The sequence below is a fragment of the Euprymna scolopes genome, chromosome 8 (genome assembly GCF_053919585.1).
Source record: "Euprymna scolopes isolate OS-2025 chromosome 8, ASM5391958v1, whole genome shotgun sequence".
In the NCBI taxonomy this organism is placed as follows: Eukaryota; Metazoa; Mollusca; class Cephalopoda; order Sepiida; family Sepiolidae; genus Euprymna; species Euprymna scolopes.
In genome coordinates, this window is record NC_136489.1 from 150,760,936 (window position 1) to 150,773,091 (window position 12,156).

At 33.5% G+C, this 12,156-nt stretch overlaps 1 protein-coding gene across 3 annotated transcripts in view; it reads right to left on the minus strand.

Annotated features, from left to right (window-relative positions):
- Nucleotides 1-12,156, minus strand: part of LOC145283836 (enoyl-[acyl-carrier-protein] reductase [NADPH] FabL-like) — a 63,172-nt gene that overhangs the window by 6,874 nt on the left and 44,142 nt on the right. Inside the window, exon 1 of one of the 3 annotated variants that reach the window (XM_080132934.1) lies at nt 12,006-12,065. The exons of the other annotated variants lie outside the window; for them this stretch is intronic. The gene's annotated coding sequence lies outside the window, so the exon portion shown is untranslated. Of the gene's footprint in view, nt 1-12,005; nt 12,066-12,156 lie in introns of those variants that run through there. 3 annotated transcript variants of the gene reach the window in all.

The following is a 12,156-nucleotide window of genomic DNA, read 5'->3' on the forward strand; positions in this document are numbered from 1 at the left end:
TTTTTTTTTTGATCACCATGTCTTCATTTCAATTTTCAGTATAAAAAAAGCGAAACTTTGAAAACGAATTTGTGTTCTCGGCCCGGCCCTCAGGGACGTCCAGAAACCAAACCAGCTTTTGATCAATGGTGGTGAAACCGTCATTTCATTTGGACACCCCCATTTTTTATGGGGAGCTGGTTTTCACCCCAACACTACATCTTGTGGAAAACAAAACCAAAACAACTGCCTCGCAGCCATACTTAACTGCGGAATTGATGTTTGACCTAATTCACTTTTTAGTTAAATCATCAGGCTTTTTTTTTTCGCTTTCGCCTCAAGGATTGGGGTTCGAGCTTACCTCCCTCTACTCAACTTTTTTTTTTCAAACACACGAGCACCACTGGACTGTTTGTATTGCATCACATTTGTTTTTTTAATTGTCCCCCCCCCAATTTCTTTTTAGAAGTTTTAACATTGTTTTAATTTAAACAGGGTTATTACTCCGATTTATTTTGATTTTATTTTACCCCCCTCCCCGCTCTAAACACCCGGGCAACGCCGGGTACCATCTGCTAGTCTATAATATAAATTTCAATCTTTGGTTTGTGTGAATGTATGTATGACTGTATGTATGTCTGCCAAAAACTTTCAACACACATGATGGATCTTGATCAGATTGGTATCTCTTTGAAGCTCGGTCTTTTGGGCGACAAATATCGAAAAATTGGCCAAAAACATTAATTCCTTCATCCTCAACTGGGCAGTTTTCTACAAGGAGGGGTTGCTTTTTTCGCCAATGTTGTTATTGTCTCCATTGGATTGACTAACGCGACTTCCGGTTTTACTATGGACACATTTTTAACCTTTTTTCTACTTTGCATTATGCGTTCGAGCCTGACTGCCTACTACCACTTTTTTTTAACACCTCCTCTCTACCCGGGCTGCTTACTGTTGTTTTCCTCCTCCCACTACGACCACTGTTTTACCCCCCGGTTCCTTACTACACCACCTCGGCACATCCAGGCAATGCCGGGTACCCCTGCTAGCCACTTATGATTAATTGATTGTGACCCAGGCACACCATTGTAGTTGTGGTCTAATTAAGATAAAAATAAATATTGCCAGCATGTGCACAACTTTTTAGTGCTAATGCACTTACTGATCTGTACTATTTTTTAAATCATATTTCCAAGTTTAATTAAAGTTTTATGATATGTTTTTTTTATTCAATTGTAAGGATAAAGTACAGAATAGGTACAAAACGCCCTCCCCTCCCCATGTTAAGAATGGCTTTTTAAATTATGTTATTATTTCAGCACAGATCAATAAGTGCATGAGTACCCAACTTTTAATATATCTCATATTTTTTGTGCTAACAACTTCCCTGTCCTCTCGCCTTTGGTTGGTTGGTTGTTTTGTTTTACGGCATATCAACTCTTTGTGGGTTATTTAATGCCGACTCGCCTTTGGTCTTTTTATGTTATTTTAGAACTGCTGATGCATATCTAACTAATCCTTATGAACATCTCACATAAATCCATGCCCAGGACTTCCAGACACAGCTAGCCCATACTACACAGCTAGAGACAGCCAGCACTCACTACCTGGCTAGTCACAGTTACAATTCAAGTCAGATTTTTTAGAAATACCGTCGTCAAGTTATGGAGAAGAGTAAAATGTGATTCGGTTGGATTTTATGAAAAGATTTAGTGTTGTTAAATGAAGAAGTTAAGAATGATTTAGTTGGATTTTATGAGAAAAATCGTCACAATTTAATAAAGAACTTAAAATACGATTTAGTTGGCATTTATGAAAAAAGTCAGAGCTTTTAAATGAGGAACTTATAAATGCTGTGCTGTAAGTGTTAGCTGTGTCTAGTCAAGTAGCGAGGGCTAGCTATGTCTAGCCGAGTAGCATGGGCTAGCTGTGTCAAGCCGAGTAGCGAGGGCTAGCTGTGTCTAGCCGAGTAGCATGGGCTAGCTGTGTCTAGCCGAGTAGCGAGGGCTAGCTGTGTCAAGCCGAGTAGCGTGGGCTAGCTGTGTCTAGCCGAGTAGCGTGGGCTAGCTGTGTCTAGCCGAGTAGTGTGGGCTAGCTGTGTCAAGCTGAATAGCGTGGGCTAGCTGTGTCTAGCCGAGTAGCGTGGGCTAGCTGTGTCAAGCCGAGTAGCGTGAGTTAGCTGTGTCAAGCCGAGTAGCGTGGGCTAGCTGTGTCAAGCCGAGTAGCATGGGCTAGCTGTGTCTAGCCGAGTAGCGAGGGCTAGCTGTGTCTAGCCGAGTAGCGTGGGCTAGCTGTGTCTAGCCGAGTAGTGTGGGCTAGCTGTGTCAAGCTGAATAGCGTGGGCTAGCTGTGTCTAGCCGAGTAGCGTGGGCTAGCTGTGTCAAGCCGAGTAGCGTGAGTTAGCTGTGTCAAGCCGAGTAGCGTGGGCTAGCTGTGTCAAGCGAGTAGCGTGGGCTAACTGTGTCAAGCGAGTAGCGTGGGCTAGCTGTGTCAAGCGAGTAGCGTGGGCTAGCTGTGTCAAGCGAGTAGCGTGGGCTAGCTGTGTCAAGCGAGTAGTGTGGGCTAGCTGTGTCAAGCCGAGTAGCATGGGCTAGCTGTGTCAAGCTGAGTAGCATGGGCTAGGTGTGTCAAGCCGAGTAGCATGGGCTAGCTGTGTCTTATGCTCTTTCCAATAAACCGAATATTATATTCTAGACAAGGTTTTTTTTTTTAAATTCACCCCCCCCCATTTTAAAATGTCTATTAAAATGAAAATAACTAATTTTCTCACCTCAAATTCATATACGAAAAATTGAAGATTAAAGATCAATAAATAAAAGTAAGTACTAGCTGTGTCTGGAAGCCCTGGGCATAGGTTTATGCAAGATAATCTATAAGGATCATGGAAGCATGTAATTAAGATATGTCTTAAGTTGCATATCAATAAATCAGCAGCTCTTTTTAAAGGTAGGTTGTCTGTTGGTCTACCAGGTCATATTTACCAAAAATGAATTCATTTTATCGTGTTATTTTCTTTCCAATTTAATCCTCCCTCCTCCTCCTCCTCCTCAATAAAAAACAGTGTTGCTTAACACCTAATAAAAATGAAGATCTACTTAAAATGGCCTTTATGAATAATAATATGAAAAGAAATTATCCCCCCCCCTCCTGACACGAAAATTAAATTTATCGTGTTATTTTATGTTGGAGGACGTTGTCGAGAGTGCCCCCCCCCCCTCTAAATTCCACAATTTTCACTTTTTTTTTTTTTTAAACTTTTTTCCTGTTAATACCATCGATTACAGACTTCAGTTTCAGATTATAAAAAAAAAATTTATAACTTTTCACGTGGGGTTCAGTTTTCAATTATAAAGTTGTACTAAATTGAACACAAACTTTCTGACCACGAGGAATAGATACATACATAGATGAGATGGATACATAGATAGATGAGAGAGAGAGGGGGTAGGTACATAGATTAGAGTGGGAGGAGGGAAGAGGAGGAGTAAAGAAATCTTCCTTTTTTTCTTTTTTTTACCTCATCCATTCTAACCCCTACCTTCCGGTCACATAAGAGAGAGTTGCCATTTTTTTTTTTCATCATGGTCACAAAGTCCATGTTGAATTTAGTACAACATTATAATTGAAAACTGAACTCCCACGTGAAAAGTTATGAAAACTTTTCTTTTTTCAATTTTTTTTATAATGTGAAACTTAAGTCTGTAATCGATGATGTTTGCAAGAAAATTTTTTTGATAAGTGAAAATTGTGGAATTTGGAGGAGGGGGGGGAGTGGCACTAGGTGTGTCAGAATTTTTAGAGAATTTTTCATATCCCTAACACAAAACTGCGAATAAAATATAAAAAACTCGTAATTTCTCTTTTTAAAGTGGGTTGTTTATTTTTTTTATGGAATATACTTCCAAAACAAACTATTAAAGTCATTTAAAAAATAATAGAAATATTATTTTTTATTAAAAAAAAAAGAAAAAAAAAAAAAAACAGTGTTTACAAAGTGCCTGCGTGCGTTCATGCAGCCATTTTGTTTACGTAATGAAATCAATTGAATTCTACGAGTTAAATTTTTTTCAATTTTTTCATTTTAAAAATCTATCCAAATTTTTCTATTGGTTCAATTTTTACGATTCTAGACAAGGTTTTTTGTTTTTTAAACCCCCCCTCCATTTTGAAATGTCTATTAAAATGAAAATAATTAATTTTCTCACCTCAAATTTATATGACAAATTGAAGATAAAAGATCAATAAATAAAATAAGCTAATTTAAAACAAAAAAGAACAGTTATTTGCAAATTTACCCGTAAAGTCAAAAGTTTAAAACCTTTTTTTTCAAAAAACCATGTTGAATTTTTTTTTAAGTGAAACCTTATAATCTTGTTATATTGCACAGAAAGTTTCATTTAATTACGACAATTATTTCTATTTCATTCAATGTTTTTTTTTTTTTTAGATATTAAAAAAGAAAAATTCACTCCATAAAGAAATAGAATATATTAAATCAAAAACTCATGTATTTCTTTAAGAGAATGAATAAAAAAAAAAAAAAAAAAAAAAAAAAAAAATCGCTCGACTGTTTTTTTTTATTGGCAAAAACTGGGACTATTTTCCAACTATGGTGGCCCATATTAACTAACTTTTGTTTACAGCCAGCAATAGAAAGAGACATTAATTCTGTTGCTTACAGGCCACTATAGTTCATAGCTCTCAGAAAGAGAGACGGTTATCTCCCCCTTTTTTCATTTGTGACGAGCTGAAGTCGCAATATTTTTTAATACTCGCTTAAAAAAGTATTTTATTTAAACAGGACATGGAATATAAAATATAAATATGGATAAATTCTTAATAATGAAGAATGGAAGTACCTATTGAATAGTATTTTTTATAGGTAAGTGATTTTTTGGAGTTTATATATACATATATTTTATCGAAGTAAATTAAAATTTGATTTTTTAAAAATCTTTTTTAAAGAAAACCGATTTAAAAAAAAACAAATATTACATAATTTGCTATTAAACCTATTATTTTTTTAAAATTTGGTCTTTGCTCCTTTAATTGGAAAAAAAAATAGGGTTTGAATTACATTTTTCAAGTAGTTACAAGCTTCGAAAGATAGGAGGTCGAATTATTCAATTTTTTATCACGCATTTTTAATGGCGTTTTCTGACACTGCTAGGGGGGCACTCTCGACAACGCCCGCCTTTATGTTTTAAATTTACCCCACCCCTCCACAACATCACTAAAATTTTAATTAAATATATCGTTATTTTATGTTTCAAATGTAATCCTCTTCCGTCCCCAAAATTGTCATGTTTGTCTCCCTTCCACACCCTCTCCGCGCTCGCAAAACTTGAAATAATGCTACGGTGACATGTCTCGTTGAACGCTAAGTGGCCAAGAAGTGGGTGCTCACTTTACATTAAATTTATATAGTAAAGTGATCCCCCACTCTAAAATATTTATTTTTGAAAATATTTCTCGGCAAATGTGAAGTTTAGCGGCATAAATTATTTGACACGGTAAACACTGTTTTTCGAGCTGAATAAACATGTTACATTAAATTTAAAAAAAACACTAAAAAATTATTCAGTTAGGTAGAAAAGTAACTTATCTTGCTTTTGATAACAATTATTAGCCATATATTTGTTTTCGACAACTTTTTCGAATCTATGTGTACAGTAATACAAACCCAGAACGGCTTTCGGATTAAACACCCCCAACCGCCCCGTGTTAAGAACGGCTTTCGAGGTTGGGGGGTGGGGTGGGGATTCCGAAAGGCGTTCTTCACATGGGGAGATTGGGGTGCTTATAATACGCTGGGGCACGTCGTAAAAATTGACCCTATAAACTACTTGTTTCCCGGAATTTTTAACGTTAGTGGTAATTTTAAAGGATTTTCCGAGGGTGGAAAGAAAGCCCCCCCCCCAAAAAAAAATTGGATCAAGTAAAGATTAGATACCCTGTAGCAGACGACAAAAATAGGCGAACAATTCAAGGGGCACCGTTTGTTCGACCTTGACATTGCCGTTAGTTGTTTCTAAACTTGTAAACAGGTCAGATAACAGACATATTCGAATGTGCGCGAGCAAGATTTTTTAAAAATATATTTAGAAAACTTCAAGATTTAAAAGGAAAAATATATTTACAAAACATTTTCTTTAATATTAAATATTTACAAAACTTTTAAGGATTACATTTTTTTTCTATTTACGCAAAACGTTTTAATGTAAGTAATAAAACGAACGTATTTAAACAAAATGTATTTAAATAAATGGGTGTCTTTCTGAGTACGTTCTTTTATTTACAGAACTTTTAATAAAACTATTAATAATAATTATAATAATACTACTACTAATAATAATATAAATAAATGGTGAATTTTTACGACGTGCCTCTGCCTCAGTGCCTACTGCCTGCCTCCTCAGCATATTATAAACACTCCAACCTCCCTATGTTAAGAACAACTTTCGGAAAAAAACACCCCTAACCTCAAAAGCCGTTCTTAACATGGGGAGGTTGGGAAGTGTTTATTTCGAAAGCCGTTCTTAACATGGGGTAGTTGGGGTGTTTATATTACGCTGGGGCAGGTCGTAAAATAATACCAAATAAATAAATAAACCGAGGTTATAAATGAGAATTTCGGATGATGTCAATTAAAAAATACATAATTTGAAAAAAAAAAAAAAATGAAATAAAATTATTATAACCAAACTTTTTATGGCAGAAACAAATATAAAATAACTGACTTGTTCGGATTTTTGCGACCAAGATTAATTTTTATGTACAGCGCGCACGCGCGTGTGTTTATCTTTCTTCGTGCGTTTTTAATACAATTCAATATTTATTTAAAGTGCGATGTATGTAGGTGGTCAGTGGAGGAGAAATTCTTCTAGACCGAGGCATTTTTTATGCATAATAAAATAACAACTATAAACAATCGAGATTTTAAAAAATATATTTTATTCACATATCTTTTATAACTTTTATTTTTATAAAGATGAAGTTTAGTATCACAAGATACAAATCTTTTTATAATTTTTATTTTTATTTAAAAAAACAAAAAACTATTTGCTTACTTCTCTATAAATATATATAATTAAGTGCAAGTAAGTTTAGCGTCCGAAAATTTCAGTTTCTAATGTTTTGCAATTAATATAGTTCATTTTTTTTAATTTTTATTTTATTTTTATTATAATTATAATAATTATTATTAGTTTTATTAAAGTTCTGTAAATATATTTAAAAAAATGCACTCAGAAAGACTCCCATTTATTTGAATATATTTTGTTACATTTACGTTCTTTTTGTTACTTACACAAAAAATTTTGTGTAAATAGAAAAAAGTTTGTTTTTTTTAATCCTTAAAAGTTTTGTAAATATTTAATATTAAAGAAAATGTTGGGTTTGTATTACTGTACACTAGGCACCGCCAAAAATGGCCGCAAAATCAAGTTGTTGTTGTTGTTTTTTAAAACGAAATTACGTTTATTAAAATCCATTATTTCTGAGTAACTTTTTTTTTCCAGAAAGATAAAACCCTGAATTTTATCATATAGAAAACAGAATAATGTAAAACTTTTTCTACTATTTTTAATTCAATTTTAAATGTTAAATTTTCCCAAAAAGTTAACAATTGACATTTTTTGTCTTGCACAAAAAACGTACTTAAATATTTTAAAAAAAGTGTTTTTGAAATAATTAATTAATTTATTTATTGTCTAACTAAGATTTAGGATGATTTTCTAAGAGAATATGCAAAAATATTATAATATAAGTACCTGAATTTCAAATAATTCCACTTATTCATATAGGTAACCAGATATTCGCGTTGACGTAGAGTTCAGATCGACTCTGTTTACGTTTTCGTCTGATAAAAAGCAAACTATGGAAGACCAAACAGGCCAAAAAAAACTTATTTTTCAGTGACGAAAATTTCAATGTATTATTAAGCTGAGGCTGGCCAGTACCAGATGGGTGACCATTTGTATGCGTTTGGTTTTTAATGTGTATGTGTGTGGGGGCCAGACTCCCCAAAATGGGGGGGGGGCAATTTAAAGCAGAATAAAAAAAAATTATTTCAGCGCGTTTGGTCCACCATAGTCAAAGGCGGCAAACGTTTTCAAACGGGATCGAAAAAAAAGATGCTATTTTTAACACAAAGGGCACAATATTTATCGAATTTTTTTTTTTGGTATCGATTATTCAAAGCATGCCCTGTTTAATAATGGTCATGCATTATTCGGCTCGCTAAAAAGAAATTGTTAATTTATTTATCAAAAATTTTAAAATAGCTTTTTTCGTATAAATATTAAAAAAAAAATTTTTTTGTTTTGCTTAACTTAAATTAATTATTTTACTTAACATATTCACCGAATTTCACACTTCAAAACTCAAAAGCGGGATAATTAAACACAATCGAAGTTCTGATATTCAGACGTCAAAATAAGGTATGCAAACAATTTTTTTTTTTTTTTTTTTTTTTTGAATCTATAATTCTGTCCCTTACAACACAATATGTTGATTTCAGTCTCAGATGATTATTTTAAGCATATTTGTTCCCACTTTTGTAAGCAAAAAAAAATATATATATAAATATCGTTTATGAAAAATAAGTACACTGTTATAAAGTTCATTCTTCTCCTAATAATCGCTGAAAATTTCGTATTGATCGGATAATTACCTGATTTTTGGTAGATTTTTAAAAAGACGGTCCGTCAAAAAGTACTGACCTGCCCCCCCAGTTTTGGCGGTGCCTACTGTACACAGATTCGAAAAAGTTGTCAAAAAACAAATATATAACAAATAAATGTTATCAAAGGCAAGATAAGTTACTTTTCTACCAAACTGGGTATATTTTTTGTGTTTTTATTCAATGTAACATGTTTATTCAGCTCGAAAAACATGCAGTGTTTACCGATGTACTGGAAAATTCAAAATGGCGCCCGACTCTCTTTAACACGGTAAGTTCGGGAAAAGATGTTATAAATAATAAACTAGACAAAATAATATTAAAAAACACTGAATATATGTTAACTTATGTCACGGTAACATATATTGAGCGAATTTCTAACAGTATTTTGTCTAGTTTATTATTTATAACACCTTTTCCTGAACTTACCGTGTTAAAGAGAGAGTCGGGCGCCATTTTGAATTTTCCAATACATCGGTAAACACTGCATGTTTTTCGAGCTGAATAAACATGTTACATTGAATAAAAACACAAAAATATATCCAGTTTGGTAGAAAAGTAACTTATCTTGCCTTTGATAACATTTATTTGTTATATATTTGTTTTTTTTTGACAACTTTTTCGAATCTATGTGTACAGTAATACAAACCCAAAATGTTTTACTTTCTTTTAAATCTTTAAAAGTTTTGTAACTATATTTTAAAAAAATCTTCCTCGCGAACATTCGAATATGCCTGCTTTTTGACCGGTTTACAAGTTTAGAAACAACTAACGGCACGGTCGAACAAACGGTGCCCCTGCCCCTTGAATTGTTCGCCTATTTTTGTCGTCTGCTACAGGGTATCTAATCTTTACTTGATCCAAAAAATTTACGTTAAATTATTATAGAAAAGTGATACCTCACTTTTTGAAACTAAAATTTTGGCACTTGTACAGTTTAATCAAGACATTAAAAAATGAAAATATCGGAAAAAAGTTTAAATTGTACGTATCCATTATGGAATGAAGTTCTCCAAAAAAGATTTCACGGTAAATTTTTAGTTTACCGACTCCTCAGCATTCATCTCTAATTTGTCGACTTTTATACGTTTTCAGATACGATGAGAACGAATATCGCATTTATTTTTTGCGCAAACACGCAGTTATCCATATTTGAAGACATTCAGTATCCAACGTAATCCTTATCATTTTTAATGGCGACCATCTTGTTTTCCAATAACGATAAAACGCCAAAAGAAGCTAAATATTCCACATGTAATTGGAATCCTCCCTCCCCACCACCGGCGTTGCCGAAAAAGAAAGTAAGGTTTATTTGAGGGGGGGGAGGATGTGGTAAATGTACTAGTGCACTTATTGATCCGTGCTAAATAATATCTTGGAAACTACTTGTTTGCCGTAATTTTAAACGTTATTTTCGTTTTCAGCGCCCCCGAAAACCTCTAAAAGTGGTAATTTTAAAGTGTCGTGATTGTGATTCTTGGATCTAATGTGTTTTATATAAAAATAAATATTTTTTATAAATTTTTGTTTGTCAAATACTTTACGCCGCTAAACTACACATTTACCACAAATAAATTGGGATACACAGTTGTTGGTACAAAAAAATTCCAACAATTTTCCCTAATGTTCAGTAAAAATTACTTGCTGATCCGAGTGATCCGCGCTATTTTTTAAATCGTATTTCCAAGTTTAATTAAAGTTTTATGTTTTTTTTATTCAATTGTAAGGTTAAAGTACAGATTGGTACGAAACACCCTCCCCATGTTAAGAATGGCTTTTTAAATAATAGCGTTATCATTTCAGCACAGATCAATAAGTGCATGCATGGGGTTTGTACACAGATTCGAAAAAGTTGTCAAAAAACAAATATATAACAAATAAATATTATCAAAGGCAAGATAAGTTACTTTTCTGCCAAACTGGATATATTTTTTGTGTTTTTATTCAATGTAACATATTTATTCAGCTCGAAAAGCATACAGTGTTTACCGATGTATTCGAAAATTCAAGATGGCGTTTCACACCCTCTTTAACACCGTAAGTTTTGAAAAAGGTGTTCTAAATAAAAAAAACTATACAAAATACTATTAAAAACCCGCCGAATATATGTCAACCTATGTCACGGTAACATATATTGAGCGAGTTTTTAACCGTATTTTATCAGGTTTTTTATTTATAACATCTTTTCCCACACTTACCGTGTTAAAGAGAGAATCAGACGCCATCTTGAATGTTCCAATACATCGGTAAACACTGTATGTTTTTCGGGTAATCTCCAAAAATACCGTTAGGGCTTACAACATGGCCGCCACAAGAGTCACGTGATCCGGTTGATCCAAAACATGAATCGTGCAAATGGAAAACGCAGCCTTGAAGGCAAACTTTGACAAACAATCACACTTTGTATTTAATTTTTTGTTGATATAATGTTGTTATAAAAATAGGCAAACTTTGAGAAACAATCTTAGGTTGTTTTTAGTTAAAACAGTGTTTATAAAAAGTATTTTATTCAGAACAAACAAGTGGTCGTGGTCGACGGAACGCAATTGAACCATGACAATTAATTCCTGGAATTGAACCACGACGATTCCTGAAATTGGAACTGCTACCTACCTCAGAGAATTACAAAAATATCAATGGCCCTTAACGTCGTATCACCCTTGTTCCTCGTTCCTCGTGTTCATGACAATAACGCTATACTTGGCGAAACTATGACATTGTCTCAGCTAATGTTAGCAATGCCAGATGACGTGCACATATTGACATGGCTTGCACAGAGACGTCTGATAGCCAATTCATGCAACGAACGTGCGTAGACATTTTGTAAACATTGTTTTTAAAAAATAAAAAATAATACTTCTATTATGTTTTAAACGACTGTAATAGTTTATTTTGGAAGTATATTTCATAAAGAAAATTGACAACCCACTTTAAAAACAGAAATTACGAGTTTTTATATTTTATTCGCAGTTTTTTGTTGGGGGTGTCAAAAATTCCGTCTAAAATTCTGATACACCTAGTCGACCACTTGTTTGTTCTGAATAAAATACTTTTTATAAACACTGTTTTAACTAAAAACAACCTAAGATTGTTTCTCAAAGTTTGCCTATTTTTATAACAACATTATATCAACAAAAAATTAAATACAAACAAATTGTGATTGTTTGTCAAAGTTTGCCTTCAAGGCTGCGTTTTCCATTTGCACGATTCATGTTTTGGATCAACCGGATCACGTGACTCTTGTGGCGGCCATGTTGTAAGCCCTAACGGTATTTTTGGAGATTACTGTTTTTCGAGCTGAATAAATATGTTACATTGAATAAAAACAAAAAATATGGATAACCTTTACGGAGATGGTCCCAACGTCCGCCTCGTTCTGAGTTCGGGGAGAGGCCGTCTGACGTAGGCGGTGTCGAGGCAGAAAATTACCCCTTCAATAAAGTGCCCAGTTGTTAACTTAAGGAGAAAAAAACCCGTTCCAAATAATTAGAATT